Source organism: Panthera leo, chromosome C2 (genome assembly GCF_018350215.1).
Source record: "Panthera leo isolate Ple1 chromosome C2, P.leo_Ple1_pat1.1, whole genome shotgun sequence".
NCBI classification, from domain to species: Eukaryota; Metazoa; Chordata; class Mammalia; order Carnivora; family Felidae; genus Panthera; species Panthera leo.
Genome location: NC_056687.1, coordinates 129,783,397 through 129,802,932, shown reverse-complemented (window position 1 = coordinate 129,802,932; position 19,536 = coordinate 129,783,397). Strand labels below are relative to the sequence as shown.

Here is a 19,536-nt window from a genome sequence, read left to right as displayed (position 1 = left end):
TACTATTGCGGCCTGTTAGAAAGGTTGTGAAATTCTTCTAGTGTATCTCGTCCTGTTTAGATCTCATATTTTCTGACATATGGACAAGAAAAAATTTTTTTCAGTTTATTTATTTGGAGAGAGAGTGACAAAAAGTGAGGATCAAAGAGAGGGAGGGAGAGCGAGAATCCCAAGCAGGCTCTGTCCTATTAGCCCCATGTAGGGCTCAGATTCATGAACTGTGAGATCATGACCTGAGCCAAAATCAAGAGTTGGAGTTACCCAGGCGACCCTGGACAAGAAAGTACTTAAACTCATATGATATTAACTACCCAACCAGTGGCTGAGAAAGATATCATTTCCCCAGGCATGAATTTGGGTGAAGGTTCATTGGTCTGAGGATCTCAGTACCTATCCAGACTACGCCATCTGGTCTAGATACACTAAGGAGAAGCTAAAGATGGTTTACCTGGAGTTGTCCACATATATAAGGCTCTCATTCGACCATCAGTAGGTCCATCCGTAGGTTCTCATGTTTTATTTATCAAAGGTTAGGAATTTGAAATATAAAGTTATTTTCATTTTATTATTATTTATTATTTTTTTGAGGGAGACAGAGAGAGTGAGAGTGAGTGCGCTAGTGTGGGTAAGGGGCAGAGGGAGAGAGCAATTTTTTTTGAGAGAGAGAGGAAGAGAGAGAGAGAGAGCACACAAACGGGGGAGTGGAGGAACGGTGCAAGAGGGAGAGAAAGAGAATCTTAAGCAGGCTCCATATTTAGCACAGAGCCCAATGCAAGGCTTGATCCCACAACCCTGGGATCATGACCTGAAATCAAGAGTCAGATGCTCAACTGACTGAGCCAGCCAGGTGCCCCAGAGAGACAGAGAGAATCTTGAGCAGGCTCCATGCTCAATCCCACGACCCCGGGATTATGACCTGAGCTGAAATCAAGAGTCAGATGCTTAACCAACTGAGCCACCCAGGTGCCCCTTTATTTTCTTGTAGTTTGTGATCATACTAGGAGATGTATGTGCTGAGATCTGTGTTATTTGAAATATGCATGAATATAGTTTAATTTATAAATTAGGCACAGTAAGAGATAAACAACTACAACAATAAAATAGAACAATTAAAACAACATACTATAACAAAAGTTTGTGAATGTTGTTGATTAGGCAAGAAATAGGGGCCAAGGCAAGCAGAGATAAAGAAACAGAAGGATTAAAGTCAAGAGTAAAGTTAGAGAAAAGGGGTTTACTTTAAACCCCAACACTCACATTTGAAATTTTAAAATTCCTTACAGTTGAGTATCTGGCTCTATAGAAGAAACAAATGAAATAGAATGTACAGTTATGGCTCTTGTGTTTTCATTCTATCTGAGAAGATACTAAATAAATAAAAAACCATACAGTGGAAACAATCTAAAATTTGCTAGAGTTCAGAATGGAAACTGAATTGGTAGCTTTTCTAAAACCAACTTGGAGAGATTCAAGATGGCATAAATTTATGTTTGTCCCCCATTGCTCCTGAGATTCCACTGAAATAAAAATATTTATTTATTTTTTCTATCCCTCACCGTAGAGACGGTGAGGGATAGAACTGGGGGTGTTGGTGGTGACCGATGGATGAGAGATTTCAATAAATATCTAGGAAAAAGATAAAGGCAAGTTGACCAATGAAATGGGCAGAGAAGTCAGTCCAGAAAATGATGTATGAAACTGTAAAGGGAGAGGGTTCTGGCCCCAGAGTCAGAAGGTATGACTGAGAAGCAAGGCTACAAAAGGGGAATAAGTTCAAGATTGGCAGATGTACCAGGTAGCACTTCTACAGGCACATATGTAACCTGAAAAACAGAAGTGTGTAGAATGTTACCAAAAAACTGGATCAAGTTATTCTGAGACTTGGAGGCTGTAGCTTGAAAGCTAGCTTCCAATCAGCTGACTCTAAACTGAGTCCCAGCACTGCACCACCAAAAGTTTCCTTATGTAATTCCCACCCAGGAGAGGAACATGGCTGGAAAAAATCTCTGTGTTAATAAAGGGGAAAAACTCTACCACCTACGCTTCCTTTTCTCTTAAGTATGAACAGAAAACCAAAGATCTGTAGTATGTGAAGAGAGCCTGCCTGCAGCATTAAAGACAATGAATGCCTAAGATAAATAAACTGTAAATTTCACTATAGAGTAACAAAATAAAACAAGAGAGAACCTAAACAAAACAAAATGAGCCAAAGCAAACAACAAAAACTCTAGTTGATGTAATCAGACAGATTTGAATGTACTGCAGCCATAAAACCAGAAGAGGATGTTATGAAACAGGAACAACCAGAGAACAAAACAAAAACTCTTAGAGATTAACATATGGTGGCTAAAAACCTATAAAGTTTAACAGAAGCACTAAAAATCAAATCAAGTAAATTTCTCGTGAGCAAAGGAAAAAGTCAGAGACTGAAAATAGGAGAGCAAAGATCAGAGACACTTAGAGCAAAAATATGGAGTCCTAACATCACAGTAAGAGGCCAAATAAAGAGAAAACAGTCCCTCCCCCCCAAAAAAAGGGAGAAAGATAAAGGGAAGAATTTATCAAAGAAACTTAAAGAAGAAAGTTTTCTAAAACTGAAAAAAAAAAAAAACAAACCTCAAATTAAAAGGACCACTGACTGGCAAGAAGAATCTATCTCTAGACACATGCTTGTGATGTGTCAAAACATCAACAATAAAGAGAAAATCCTAAAGGGTTTCAAAAAGAAAAAACAAGCAACCTCTAAAGGAATGAGGATTAGACTTACATCAGATTTCTCATCAGCAACAATAGAATGAAGAGTTCAATCTGTTGATTGATACTATTGATACCATAGTGTCAATCTCTGTTAAGGCAAAATAAATACCTATCCAGACACATAAGATCTCAGATAATTTGACTTATTATGCATTTTTTCCTCAAAAAGTGAAGAATGTACCTAAGCAAAGGAAGATATAGGATCCAAAAGATGGTAGATGCTAGAAAAGTAATCTATGGATATCCAGGATAATTGTACTGAAATATGCCTAAAAGATATTCAGTCCAGATTGGAACAGGATTGGATGACGACTCTAAGAGAAAGGTCTCCAGAAAGGGGAAAACTCACTAGAATCACAGGTACAATTTAAAGGTACAAGTGTGTATGTGTAAAGGGGTATAGGTGGGAATATAACATGATACAAATAAAAAATGCAGTGAAAGAAAAATGGCAATTAGGAACTCCAGGAAAATTGGGGAGCCTGGGCAGCTCAGTTGGTTAAACATCCAACTCTTGATCTCAGTTCAGGTCTTGATCTCAGGGTCATGAGTTCAAGCCCCACATTGGGCTTCACACTGGGCATGAAGCCTACTTGAAAGAAAGAAAGAAAGAAAGAAAGAAAGAAAGAAAGAAAGAAAGAAAGAAAGAAAGAAAAAACTTCTATTTACATAGTCCTATAAGGCAAGTGCTTTTGTTGGTTTTCAATGTTTATAGTCATCCTGTGGTCAATCATGATATTGCAAGAAGGAACATAAATTTAGTAATCTTGACAATGTAAAAATAGACGCTGTGGCTGACATAGGGTACAATATGGAAGGGAGGGATAAAAGGTAGAGACAGCAGTAAGAGTACTCATATTCTTATGTTATAAAACAGAGCTTGAAGAGATTCTGTCAGATGAGGATGTAGAGGAGAGATTTAGAAGTCATTTCAAGGCTTAAAAAGTAATCAGAAATGTAAAACAATAAAATAAATATCTAATTAGGAAAGGGCAGGGAGTTACAGTACAAAGAACCAAAAGTTTAAAATTCTAATCCCCTCTACTCTGTATTGTGAATCATACATGTAAAGTAAAATATATTTAAGGTTAAAATATAATTGTTTTATTACAGTTTTAAAAGAATTTTTAAAGTTTATTTATTTATTTTGAGAGAGAGAGAAAGCTCATGCATGAGCACAAGTGGGGGAGGGGCAGAGAGAGAGAATTCCAAGCAGGCTTTCAGGTGCTGTGTTACAGAGCCCAGTGTGGGCCTTGATCTCAGGAACTGTGAGATCATGACCTGAGCCAAAATCAGGAGTTAGTTGCTTAACCGACTAAGCCACCCAGGTGCCCCTAAAATATAATTGTTTTAAAACAATTTGGGTTCTTTCATATTTAATGGAATTTCCTTTTCAATCAATTCTCACAGGGCTCTCTTTAAAAGAAGGATGTTTCTTTCAACTGGCATCTGCCAAATTTTAATGAGAAAAGATCTCCCCATTCACATATTTCAAAATTAAGTTAAAAAAATCTCAGATGTTATACCTTTGATGGTGAGTCCACTTAACTCACTTATTTAATCATGTTTGAATTTCCAAACTGTGCATCACTGTTCTATAAGAGTGTGTCCTTCTGATTTTTATAGGTGCTAATAGATAAAAAATGAATTCCACTAATCTGAGAATCTGAAAAACATTAGGATGATACTACACACACACACACACACACACACACACACACACACACCCCCATAGTGTATTGTGGATCCTTTTTTTTTTTAAAAAAATTTTTTTTTTCAACGTTTTTTATTTATTTTTGGGACAGAGAGAGACAGAGCATGAACGGGGGAGGGGCAGAGAGAGAGGGAGACACAGAATCGGAAACAGGCTCCAGGCTCCGAGCCATCAGCCCAGAGCCTGACGCGGGGCTCGAACTCACGGACCGCGAGATCGTGACCTGGCTGAAGTCGGACGCTTAACCGACTGCGCCACCCAGGCGCCCCTGTATTGTGGATCTTAACTGAAATTTCTTCTCTGAAAATAGTGGACTGGGGAATTTTTTTACACTTGAGTGGTCTTGGCTGTGCAATAATATGCAATTGTGCTTTGATTCTTAGTTGGAAATTAGAGAAAATTTTTTTTCCAGAGAGGCTCACTTTTCATTTTTCAAGTATTTTTTCTACTTTGAGTTTTTGAAGTTTTAGTTGTAGGAAGCCTTGCAGCCCACAGCCTGAAAGGGTCAGGCCACTTGCTTCATTTAGCACATATGATTTCCATGTGGACGTACTTCAGAAAATCAGATTAGAACATAATGGCACAATCTGGGGTTCATTTTCATTAGAGATCTTTTCTTTCTCTACTGCCTATCCTAGTAATCAAGGACATCTTGGATAAATCTTTTATCCAACCTTAGATGACCACAAGCTGAATCCTTCAAAAGCAAAATCTTTTCTACAATTCCCTCAAGCCTAGATGAAAGCCAGGGTCTTTTTCTAATATTCAGAATATATCTTTCTCTAATATTTCCCAATAGCATTTCTTGCCTTGCTCTATCATGAAAAATTGTTGCCATAGCTTTATATACGTGCTTAATAGATTGCAGACATCAGGTAAATTTTGAAGAAACTCAAGAAACAAGGCAAATAATTCTTTGCTTCTGCTCATTCAATCTAATATGGAAAACAATTCAGATTATAAAAAATAAAACTCCTAAACTGGCTTTTCTTTTGGGGTCATTAAGTAGAGGAAATAAGGGTGAATGCATAGTTTGTAAATTTTGAGATATTTTAATTTAACCTTGATGTTTCAGAAACTGGGAAAAACCCCTCACAAATATATCATCTCAACTCAGCTACATGCAGAATTTGGCAGGTGCAACAGCTGAAACATAACCTTCTTCTAAAAAGAGCTTTTGCTCTTTTCTTATTTTAATGAACAGGATACCAAATGTCGTAAATGAAATATATTAGAGGAAATCTGAATAGGCCAGAAAACATTGAAAAATATCTGTTGTGTCACAGCCCTTCATGAATGAAAACAGATGGCACAGATAAAATAATGTTGTTTTTAATTCAGACTCTGTGGTATTTCAAGATTGTTCAAGTGCCAGGATTAAGTCAGGCTGAAAATGACATCTCTCTGAAATTTGCTGGTGAGTTTTAATTTTTTAGGCGTTTACAAACCATATGGTTTATCAAACAAAATCAGTCTCTAACACAAAAAAAGGTGGCAGGCGGAGAAAAAACATGGCCATTAGGTATGGATGTGGTAACAATAAAGAAAATGATGTAAATAATATATTGCATGAAGCACAGTGAGCAGTCCACAGAGTCTCAAAGCTATTTCTTCTACCAACATTGAATTTCTGAGGTGAAATACTTAAACTTCAGTTGGTCTTAGCTTTAATACTAACACTTAGCTTTAATTCAAATTGGAATAAAAACTGTTACGAGTTCAATGCCATTTTACAATGAAATTTCCATTTGTTAAAAAAAAATGTTGATCATACAACCACATTTAAGAAAAAAAACCCCAATTTAATGTGTTCTCGTGGAGTGTGTGTTATTTTTAATGGGGGAAACACCCTTTGAAATTCACTTATTCCACCACTAGAAAGGTTTATACGTAGTAATTATGCAATTATTGTCAAATGCTGCACTACTGCTGTCATCATTACAGAATATGGCTGGATCAAAATCAATTTCAAATATATCAGAGTCGAAAATTCTTAAATTTTTTTTAGTGTTTACTTATTTTTGAGAGAGAGAGAGAGAGAGACAGACAGACAGACAGACAGAGTGTGAGCAGGGGAGGGGCAGGGAGAGAGGAAGACACAGAATATGAAGCAGGCTCCAGGCTCTGAACTACCAGCACAGAGCCGGCTGTGGGGCTTGAACTCTGGAACCTTGAGATCATGACCTGAGCCAAAGTCAAATGCTTAACTGACTGAGCCCCCCAGGTGTCCTGAAAAATTTTAAACATTTAAATAATCAAGCCATAAAAAACTATAAGAAAAAATAATTTAATATTTATGAAATTGATGGATGGGAAAGAAATTTTAAAACTTAAAAATGACAAATGAAATAAAAAGATCAATTGATTTGTTTATATAAAACTATTGCACATTAAAAAACAAAGTTAAAAAGCAAAATAAAACAACTGGGAGAAAATATTTCACACATGGCTGGCAAGAAGATGGGAAGAGTACCGAATCTGTTACAAGTCATTAGAAAGCAAAATGGTAGTCAAACAACACATTTTACTGGCAAAGTTCTGTGGAAATAGACACATGCATTTTTGATGGGTGTACAAGGTAATATCCCTAGGCATTACAATTTGGCAATATCCATCAAAATTACAGATTCAATTACTCTTTGTTCCATCAATCCAACTTCTGGGATTTGTCCTACAGATATAACTGTTCCTGAATGAAAAGACAGATGCACGAGATTATTCACTGCAGTAGTACTGTTTGTATTTGCAAAGAATTGGGACATAAACCAATATCCATCAATAGGAGACTATTGAAATATGCTGTGCTGTGTCCATATAATGGAACCCTCCCAAAAAAGAATAAGGAACCTTTCTATGCACTTATCTGAAAGAACTCTCTGATTATCCTTTGGTTAGAATAGCAAGAATGCTATCTTTTGTGTAAGAAAGAGACAATTATACATGGTTAATCATTCTTCATTTCTCTGATTAAATTTAGTTTCCCACATTATCTACAAAGATGCTTTTTGTAACATCATTTGTAATAGCAAAACACTAGAAATCTTCTGTAAGTCATATAATAGCTGAATGGAAAGGCAAATTATGATCCACACAACAAAATATTATTTAGTTATGAAAACAACACAGTGAATTTGGAATAACATAAAAATGCTTCAGCAAAAAGGCTAAGTAAAAAACTCATACACAATATGAACTTAAAGAGAAGTCATGAGATTATCTAAATGTTCAATAGATATCTCAATATCCATGATATTTTCAGTGATAATACAATATTTAGTTTAGTCAGATTGCTTTCCAAACATCTATTACAAATATCTGTAGTAAACACCGCTACAAGAGGAAGGCTGATAAATGGGTGTGGTAAGAAAGATTCTTCAGGAACAAGGGACATTGCTATGTTAAGGCAGGAAGGGTGAGAGACAATTTATGGCGAGCAGCCAGTTGGAATCATGAAGACTCTGTTCTTAGGGAAATGAGAAGTAGGAGACAAGTACAAAAGTGGGGGGGGGGGGGGGCACTAAAAGAACATCAAGTAAGCACTTTGAAAATTTGCTTATGGTAAGTGATACTTTTCCCTAATCTCCAAGCTACATGATTGCCCTTCATATTTTGTCAAGTCTTCCCCATCAACACTATCTCTTCTAGTCTGTCTGGGGAGGAGGAAAATATAGGAAAAGGACAGGCAACAAACTAGTCCCACCATATTTCATATGGTATATACTACCAGAAGAGGCTTGATTCTGAGATCCTTTATGCCCCAGGGCATGGGTATGTGTGTGAGTTAGCAAAACATGTTGTCCAAATTAGAAAGATGTAAAGATTATAGTATTATAACTAATTTACAAGAAGGGAATCCTATTTATAAGAAAACATGTGATTATTGGGGGTGTAAAACAAAGGAAAAGGATAGATACTTTATTTATTTATTTATTTATTTATTTATTTATTTATTTATTTTTACATTTTTTTAACGTTTATTTACTTTTGAGACAGAGAGAGACAGAGCATGAACGGGGGAGGGTCAGAGAGAGAGAGGGAGACACAGAATCTGAAACAGGCACCAGGCTCTGAGCCGTCAGCACAGAGCCCAACGCGGGGCTCGAACTCACGAGCCGTGAGATCATGACCTGAGCCAAAGTCGGACGCTTAACCGACTGAGCCACTCAGGTGCCCCAGGATAGATACTTTTAAATATCTTTATAAAAGTACCAAGATTCTATAATAGATGACATAACGGAATAACAAAAATGTGTAAGAGAGAGTATGATAAAGTGAAAATAGTCTAAGATTAAAGATTTGGATCCAAAATTCCAGCTCCACTGGTAAACTTGTAAGTCTGTGGAGGATAAGTGAAACTGATTCATTCATTCATTCATTCATTCATTCATTCATGTATTTAATTATTACTCAGTAAACTGGTAACATAACTAAGGCACCCAACTAAATGTTGAGGATATAGCAGGATATGTGATTGTTATGGAAGATAAAAGATTTTACTAAGTACTAACAACAGAGTGAGAGAGTACTCTAGGAGTAAAGAGTACATACATCTAATCTGGGAGGGTTAAAGGAAGGCTTCCTGAATTAAGTAATGGTAAGGTCAGACCTGAATCTGATCCTAAATAGGAGTTAGGGAGCTAAAGTTAGGGAGTGGGAGGAGTAGTCTAGATAGGAGTAATAGCACAAGCAAAGGCCCACAAGTCAGTATTGTATAGTAGTGGATCTACAAACTTTTTTTTTTAATGTTTACTTATTTTTGACAGAGAGAGAAACAGAGCATGAGTGGGGGAGGGGCAGAGAGAGAGGGAGACACACAATCTGAAGCAGGCTCCAGGCTCTGAGCTGTCAGCACAGAGCCCGACGCGGGGCTCGAACCCACAGACTGCGAGATCATGACCTGAGCCGGAGTCGGATGTTCAACCGACTGAGCCACCCAGGTGCCCCTAGTAGTGTACCTACAGATGGACTGAAGAGATTATATAATTGTTAATTATGCAGGCTGCAGTTATAAATGAGTCATTAAAGAAGTATAGCATCAAGGTAAAGTAAAATGGGATAAGAATCAGAAGGGAAAGTAGAATTATTTATTAATTCAAAATATCCCTGAGTACCTACTATGTGCCAGGCACTATCCTAGGCACTTGGGATGTATCAATGAACAAAGCAAATAAAAGTCCCTGCTCTGAGGAAGCTTATATTCTAATACAGGATGAGAGATAATAGTAAACATAAAACAAAATGATATAGTTCATTAGCAGAAGATAAGTGCTATGTTTAAGGTAGATTGGAATATAGGCAGGTGAGGGGTATTTTAAATAGAGTAATTAGGGACTGCCTCAGTGAGGAGGTGGTGATTGGACAAAGCCTTGAGAGATGAGGGAGTGAGCCTTGCAAATATTAAGAGGAAGCACATTCCAGGCAGACAGAAGAGTCAGTACAAAAGCCCCAAGAAGGAATGTGCCTGGTACATTCCAAAACAGCAAGGAAGTTGGTGTGGCCGACCAAATAAGCAAAGGAGAAAGTAGTAGGAAATAGGACAGAAAAGCGATGAGGGATGGAGACAGACCTTGTGGGATTTTGTAGGCCAGTCTGAGAATTTAGGGGAGTGTTGCTTGTTCACTTCTTCCTGCTCCTATGTATTTAGATCAAGAACAAGAAGTAAGAGAGGAGGTTTGGAAAGATGGCAGAGTAGGAGGCCCCTCATCCCATGTCTAAAACTAGATATGAATCACATCCAAGTGCATAGACCAGACAGCTATTTGAAGACTGGCAGAACAAACTGACAACTAAATACAGAAAATAAGCCACATCAAAGAGGTTAGGAAGAATAGAAAAGGTGGTTGCGAGGTGCCTGAAGGAAGGAGGGAGCTGTGGGTGCAAAGAGGGGAAAGCATCAGGGAGCCCACAAGGGGAAAAACAAATCCTAAAACGTCTGGCCTTGAAAACCAGAGGGGCTGCATTCCATGAGTTTGTATAACCAGTGGGACCTGGAGCCTGGAGCCTGGAGCTTTAAAAATCAGCTAAGTCAGCACTGAGCAATCAGGGATGGGAGTGATAGCTGGGCCTCCACCCTTAAAGAGACAACAGCCCACAGAGAGGCAACATAGAAGTGACAGTTTACATAATGGGAGGAAGATCTGTTTATACTGATTCAGAGTGTACTGGGGGATTTCTCTGGGTACAAAAGAACTAGTAAGCGCCATTTTCCTCTCCCATCCCCCAGCATAAACACAGAGCCACAGACACCTACTACCTAACCTGCTAGCAGTGCACCCCACAGACAAGTTCTCCTAAAGACTTGCACACCCCAAGCCTGTTGTCTTCAGCCCTGGGCTCAGTGCAAGTTTTGTTAATGCCTCCACATTTCAGAGGATCCAGCCTAGGACTAGTGGCTTAGCACAAATTTTGCTAACACCAATGTCCTGCCCCAAGCCCTTCTGCAATATGCCCCCTCAGAACGAGCCTTCCTAGGTCTCACTAACATCACAGAGAGCAAGCACAGCCCACAACAGGCAGAGAGTCATGACTGAAAGGAAAAACAACTTGGACACAGTAGCAGAATGCAAGCTACATACACAGGAGACTCCCTGGAAGTGCCAGGTTCTTGTGAACAGGGGCCACTGCACTGCAGGGAACTATAGGACCTTTTCTTCATAAAGCCACTACTTTCACAGCCAAAGAAATAGCTGACTTTCCTCACACACAGAAGCAGATACAGAGAGGTTCACAAAATGAGGAGACAGACAAATATGTCCTAAATGAAAGAACAGGATAACAGCAGGAGATCTAAGTGAAACATAAATAAGTAATGATATAAACAATTTAAAATCATGATCACAGGGTGCCTGGGTGGCTCAGTCATTAAGCACCTGACTTTGGCTCAGGTCATGATCTCACAGTTCATGAGTTTGAGTCCCACATTGGGTGAGCTTGAGCCCCACTTCAGATGAGTATGAGCCCTGCTTTGGGTGAGCCCTGCTTTGGGTGAGCCCTGCTTCTCTCCCTCTCTGCTCCTCCTGGGACTCTCTCTCTCTGCCCCTTGCTCACTTGTACCCTCTCTCTCCAAAAAAAAATAAAAAAATAAAAAAAAATAAATAAAGTAATGATCATGAAGATATTCACTGGACTTCAGAAAAGGGCAGATGACATCAGTGACACCCTTGACCAAGAGATAAAAACTAACATATCAGAGATGAAAAACTCAAAAAATGAAATTAAAAATACAATAGGTGAAGTAAATAGTAGGCTACAGGAAGGAGAGGAATGTATCAGTGACCTGCAGGGTAGCGTCATGGAAAGCAATCAAGCTGAACAGGTGAGAAACAAGCAAATACTGCATAATGAGAATATACTTAGGGGAACTCAGTGACACCATCGAGCATAATAACATTCACAATATAGGGATCCCAGAAGTAGAAAGGAGAGAAAGGGGGGCAGAAAATGTATTAGCTAAAAACTTCCCAAATCTGGGAAGGGAAACACAGATCTAGATTCAAGAGGCACAGGAATCCCCAACAAATTCAACCCAAGGAGGTCCACACCAAGACACAGTAATTAAAATGGCAAAAAAGAAAAAAAGAAAAAAGAAAAAAAAATAGTGATAAAGAGAAAACAAGAGAGTTACATAAAAAGGAAACCTTAATAGGCTATCAGTTGATTTTTTAGCAGAAACTTTGCAGGCCAAAAGGAAGTGGCATGATGTAGTCAAAATGTTGAAAGGGAAAAATCTGCAGCCAAGAATACTCTATCCAGCAAGGCTACCATTCAGAATAGAAGGAGAGGTAGTTTCCCAGACAAACAAAAGTTAAAAGAATTCATGACCACTAAACCAGTCCTATAAGAAGTGTTAAGGGGAACTCTGAGTGGAAAACAAAAACCATAAGCAAGAGTTAAAAAATAGGAAGCACGAAAGAAAAAAATATATATATATGTCTAAAAATAACTCAAGAGAAACACAAAATAAAAGGATTTAAAATATGAGACCAAATATCTGAAACATGGAAGGGAGAGGAATAAAGAATGAATTCAAATTAAGTGACCATCAGCTTAATATAGACTTCTATATGCAGAAGATGTTATATATAAACCAAATGGTAACCACAATTCAAAAAACAGTAATAGATACACAAAAAAATATATAGTGTAAGCAATCCAAGTATATCACTAAAGAAAACCAACAAACCATGAGGGAAAGAGAAGATCAGAGAAAAAGTTCAACCACAAAACAAGTAACAAAATAGCAATAATATATATCAATAATTATTTGAATGTAAATGGACTAAACACTCCAATAAAAAGACATAGGGTAACAGAGTGGATAAAGAAACAAGACCCATTTATGTGCTGTCTAGAAGAGACTTGTTTCAGATGTAAAGATAACTGCACATTGAAAGTGAGGGGCTAGAGAAACATTTATCATGCAAATGGAGGTCAAAAGAAAGCTAGAGTAGCAATACTTATATGAGACAAAATAGAGTTTAAAACAAAGTCTGTAAAAAGAGGTAAAGAGGGACAGTATACTAAAGTATACAAAGTATACGAAGAAGGACAATACTAAAGTGGACAATCCAACAAGAATATACAACAATTGTAAATATATATGCTCCCAACATGAACACCCAAATAGATAAAAGTGTTAATAACACAAAGGAACTAATTGACAGTAATACAGTAACAGTAGGGGATTGTAACACCTGACTTACATCAATGGACAGATCATCCGAACAGAAAATAAACAAGGAAGCAGTGGCTCTGAATGACACACTGGACCAGATGGACATTCCATCCTTAAACAGCAGAATACACATTATTTTCAAGTGTACGTGAACATTCTCCAGAACAGATAACATTTAGGCCACAAAACAAACCTGAACAAATTAAAAAACATCATAGTCATACCATGCATCTTTCTGGACCACAACACTATGAAACTAAAAGTCAACCCCAAGAAAAATCTAGAAAGACCACAAATACAAGGAGGTTAAATAACATGCTACTAAACAATGAATGTGGCAGCCAATAAATCAAAGAAGAAATCAAAAAGGACACTGAAACAAAGAAAAATGAAAACACAAGAGTACAAAACCTTTGAGATGCAGCAAAAAGAGGTAAATTAATAGCAATATAGGCCTACCTGAAGAAGCAAGAAAAATCTCAAGTGAACAACCTAACCTTAACACCTAGAGGAGCTAGAAAAAGAACAAACAAAACCTAAAACCAGCAAAAGGAAGGAAATAATAAATATTAGAGCAGAAATATATGACATAGAAACTAAAAAATAGAACAGATGAATGAAACCAGGAGCTAATTCTTTCAAAAGATCAACAAAATTGATAAAGGTCTACTAGACTCATTAAAAAAAGAAAGAAAAGATGGGGCGCCTGGGTGGCTCAGTCGGTTAAACATCCGACTTTGGCTCAGGTCATGATTTCATGGTCCATGAGTTTGGGCCCTGCATTGGGCCCTATACTGACAGCTCAGAGCCTGGAGCCTGCTTTGGATTCTGTGTCTCCCTCTCTCTCTCTGTCCCTCCCCTGCTCGTGCTCTGTCTCTCTCTGTCTCAAAGATAAATAAACATTAAAAATATTAAAAAAAAGAAAAGAAAAAGTTCTCAAAATCACAAATGGAAGAGGAGAAATAACAAGAAACATCACAGAAATACAAACAACTATAAGAGAATATTATGAAAAATTATATGCAAACAAATTGGACAACCTAGAAGAAATGGACAAATTCTTAGAAACATATAACGAACCAAAACTGAGGCAGGAAGAAACAGAAAACTTGAACAGACTGATTACCAGCAAGGAGACTGAATCAGCCAAACAAAGCCCAATACCAGATGGCTTCAGAGGCAAATTCTTCCAAACGGTTAAAGAAGAGTTAATACCTATTCTACACAAACTATTCCAAAAAAAAGAAGAAGGAAAACTTCCAAATTCATTTTATGAGGCCAATATCACCCTGAAACCAAAGCCAAATAAAGATACCACAAAAAAAAAAAAAAAAAAAAAAAAAAAGAGAGAACTACAGGTCAGTATCTCTGATAAATATAGATGCAAAAATCCTCAAGAAAATACTAGCAAACCAAATTCAACAACAGGTTAAAAAAAATCATTCACCATAATCAAGTGGGATTTATTCCCAGGATGCAAGGGTGGTTAAATATTCACAAAAAATTGTGATACATCACATCAATAAGAGAAAGGATAAAAACCATATGATCATTTCAATAGATGCAGGAAAAGCATTTGACAAAAGTACAACATACATTCAAACAAAGTAGGTTTAGAGGGAACATATTTCAACATAATAAAGGTCATATATAAAAATTCCACAGCAAACATTATACTCAATGTGGAAAAACCTAGAGCTTTCCCCCTAAGGTCAGGAAAAAGACAAGGATGTCCATCCTTATCACTTTTATTCAGCATATTACTGGAAGTGCTAGCCATAGCAATCAGACAACAAAAAGAAATAAAAGGCATCCAAATCGGTAAGGAAGAAGTAAAACTTTCACTATTTGCAGATGACATGATACTACACACAGAAAACCCTTACAGCCTCCACCAAAACTGATAAATTAATTCAGTAAAGTTGCAGGATACAAAACTGATATGCAGAAGTCTGTTGCATTTCTATACACTAATGATGAAGTAGCAGAAAGAGAAATTAAGAAAACAATCCCATTTACAATTGCACCAAAAATAATAAGATACCTAGGAATAAACCTAACCAAAGAGGTAAAAGATCTGTACTCTGAAAACTATAGAATACTTATGAGAGAAATTGAAGAGGACACAAAGAAATGGAAAAATATTGCATGCGCATGGAATGAAGAACAAATATTGTTAAAATGTCTATACTACTCAAAGCAATCTACACATTCAATGCAATCCCTATCAAAATACCACCAGCATTTTTCACAGAACTCGAAAAAACAATCCTAAAATTTGTACAGAACTACAAAAGACCCTGAATAGCCAAAGCAATCTTGAAAAGAAAAAGCTAGAGGCATCACAATTCCAGATTTCAAGCTATATTACAAAGCTGTAGTCATCAAGACAGTACGGTACTGGCACAAAAACAGACACATAGATCAATGGAACAGACTAGAAAACCCCAAAATGGACCCACAACTATATGGTCAACTAATCTTCAACAAAGCAGGAAGAATATCCAATGGAAAAAAGACAGTCTCTTCAACAAATGGTGTTGGGAAAGCTTGACAGCTTTATGCAGAAGAATGAAACTGGACTACTTTCTTATACCATACACAAAAAGAAATTCAGAATGGATGAAAGACCTAAAATGTGAGACCTGAAACTATCAAAATCCTAGAAGAGAACACAGGGAGTAACTTCTTTGACTTTGGCCATACCAACTTCTTTCTAGATGTCTTCTGAGGCAAGGAAAACAAAAAGCAAATATGAACTATTGGACTACCTCAAACTAAAAGGCTTTTACACAGTGAAGGAAACAATCAACAAAACTAAAAGGCAACCTATAGAACGGGAGAAGATATTTGTAAATGACATATCTGATAAAGGGTTAATATCCAAAATCTATAAAAAATTAATAAAACTCAACACCCAGGCACCTGGGTGGCTCAGTTGGTTGAGGATCCAACTCTTGATCTCAGCTAAGGTCTTGGTCTTAGTGTCATGAGTTCAAGCTCCACATTGGGCTGTGTGCTGGGTACAGAGCCTACTTAAAAAACAAAACAAGAAACCTCACACCCAAAAAACAAATAATCCAGTTAAAAACGGGCAGAAAACTTGAACAGAAATTTCTTCAAAGTAGACATACTGATGGCCAACAGACACATGAAAAAATGTTTGTCATCACTTACCATCAGGGAAAAGCAAATGAAAACTACAATGAGATATCACCTCATACCTGTCAATGACTAAAAACACCACAAAAAACAACAGGTGCTGGTGAGGATGTGAAGAAAAAGGAACCCTCTTGCACTGTTGATGGGAATGCAAACTGATGGAGTTGCTATGGAAAATAGTACGGATGTTCTCAAAAAGTTAAAAATAGAACTATCATACAGTCCAGCAACTGCACTTCTGGTTATTTACCCAAAGAATACAAAATCACTAATTCAAAGGGATACATGTACCTATGTGTTTATAGCGGCATTATTTTTTTTTTAATTTTTTTTCTTAATGTTTTTATTTATTTTTGAGACAGAGAGAGATAGAGCATGAGCAGGGAAGGGGCAGAGAGAGAGACACACACACACACAGAATTGGAAGCAGGCTCCAGGCTCTGAGCCATCAGTACAGAGCCCAATGCGGGGCTCGAACTCACAGACTGTGAGATCATGACCTGAGCCGAAGTCGGACGCTCAACCGACTGAGCCACCCAGGCGCCCCAATATAGCGGCATTATTTATAATAGCCAAGATATGAAAGCAGCCCAAGTGTCCACTGATTGATGAATGGATAAAGAAGTCCTATATATGTATACAGTGGAATATTATTCAGCCATAAAAAAGAATGAAAGCTTGCCATTTGCAACAACATGGATGGAGCTAGAGAGTATAATAGTAAGTGAAATAAATCACTTGGAAAAAGACAAATACCATATGATTTCACTCAAATGTGGCATTTAAGAAATGAAACAAATGAGGGGCATCTGGGTGGCTCAGTTGGTTAAGCATCCAACTCTTGATCTTGGCTCAGGTCATGATCTCATAGTTTGTGAGTTTGAACCCCATGTGGGGTTCTGTACTGACAATGTGGAGCCTGCTTGGGATTCTGTCTCCATCTGTCTCTACCCCTCTCTGGCTCATACACTCACTCTCTCAAATAAATAAACTTTAAATAATAATAATATGGGGCACCTGGGTGGCTCAGTTGTTGAGTGTCTGACTTCGGCTCAGGTCATGATCTCGCGGTTCGTGAGTTCAAGCCCTGTGTCAGGCTCTGTGCTGACAGCTCAGAGCCTGGAGCCTGCTTCAGATTCTGTGTCCCCCTTTCTCTCTGCCCCACCCCTGCTTGTGCTCTGTCTCTCTCTTTCAAAAATGAATAAACATAAAACAATTTTTGAAAATAATATAATAATTTAAAAAATGAGCAAAGAGAAAAAAAAAGAGAGGGAGAGGCAAATCAAGAAACGGAATCTTATGTTTGTGGGAATGCAAACTGGTGCAGCCACTCTGGAAAACAGTATGGAGGTTTCTCAAAAAATTAAAAACAGAATTACCCTGGGGCACCTGGGTGGCTCAATAGGTTAAGTGACTGATTTTGGCTCGGGTCATGATCTCGTGGTTTGTGGGTTCGAGCCCTGCATTGGGCTCTGTGCTAACAGCTCAGAGCATGGAGCCTGCTTAGAATTCTGTGTCTCCCTCTTTCTCTGCCCTTCCCCACTCATGCTCTGTCTCTCCCTCTCTCTCAAAAATAAACATTAAAAAAATAAACAAATAAAAAATAAAAGTATAATTACCCTATAACCCAGCAATTGTACTACTAGGAATTTATCCAACAGGAATTAGATACATGAGTACTGATTTGAAGGGGCACATGAACCCCAATGTTTATAGCAGTGCTATCAACAACAGCCAAATTATGGAAAGTGCCCAAATGTCCATCAACTGATGAATTAAGAAGATGTGGTATATACTTACAAAGGAATACTACTCAGTGATTAAAAAGAATGAAATCTTGCCATTTGCAACAACATGGATGGAACTGGAGGGTATTACGCTGAGTGAAATACGTCAGAGAAAGATAGGTATCATATGATTTCACTCATGTGTGGAATTTGAAAAACTTAACAGATGATCGTAGGGGAAGAGAAGGAAAAATAAGATAAAAACAGAGAAGGAGGCAAATCATAAGAGATTCTTAAATACAGAGAACTGAGAGGTGATGGGAGTAAAGGGGTGAGAAAAATGGGTGATGGGCATTAAGGAGGGCACTTGTTGGGATGAGCACTGGGTGTTATACGTAAGTGATGAATCATTGGATTCTACTCCTAAAGCCAAGACTACACTGTATGTTAACTAAGTTGAGAATTAAAAAAAAAACAGAATCTTAATTATAGAGAACAAAGTGATGGTTACTAGAGCGGAGATGGGAGGGTTGGGTCAAATAGGTGATGGGGATTAAGGATTGCAATTGTTATAAGCATCAGGTGATGTGTGGAATTGATGAATCACTATACTGTACACCTGAAACTAATATAACACTATGTTAACTTTACTGGAAAAAATTTAAAAAATAAAAAACAAAATGCACGATACATTTTTGGAAGAAATCACACGAAACAGAATGGATATGAATGTTTATGTTCATGAGGGCAAAAACCTGCAGTAGTAACACAAACAGCAAGTTCACCTGCCTGTGAAGTATATTTCTATTCTCATGGAAAACAGATGACAAAATTACAAAATTGAAGAAGTGACCAAAGGGTATGCAACTAGGAGCATATGGGAAGATGCGGTTCAAGGGGCAAAAAGTTTCAGTTATGCAAGATAAGTCAATTCTGGACATCCAAGGTACAATCATGTAACTATAGTTAACAATATTATATTGTATACTTGAAATTTGCTAAGAGGGAGATCTTAAGTTTTTTACCCATCACCCCCAAAAAAGTAACTATGTGAGGTGATGGACAATGTTAATTTCCTTGATTGGGGTGAATATTTTACAATGTATACATGTATCAAATTATCAACTTGTACACCTTAAACAATTTTTAATTGTCAACTATATCTAAAGTTGGAGGAAAAGGATGTGTAGCTCAAAAATTCTGGAAAAATAGTACTATTGAGATGTGTCAGGCAGTTTATTAATACATTTTCTTTTTTTAATGCTTATTTTATTGTAGAGAGAGAGAGAGAGAGAGAACATGCAGGGGATGGGCAGAGAGAGAGAGAGGGAGACAGAGGATCTAAAGCAGTCTCTATGAGAACAGCAGAGAGCCCAACACAGGACTGGAACTCAGGAACTGTGAGATCATAATCTGAGCTGAAATCGGACACTTAACCAACTGAACCATCCAGGAGCCCTAAAATATTTTCTTGAGGATTTTTCTTTAAGTTTTGGTGTTTG

General features: G+C 37.5%; 1 protein-coding gene across 4 annotated transcripts in view; it reads right to left on the bottom strand.

Annotated features, from left to right (window-relative positions):
• Nucleotides 1–19,536, bottom strand: part of ACAD11 (acyl-CoA dehydrogenase family member 11) — a 91,516-nt gene that overhangs the window by 18,068 nt on the left and 53,912 nt on the right. The window lies entirely within an intron of this gene.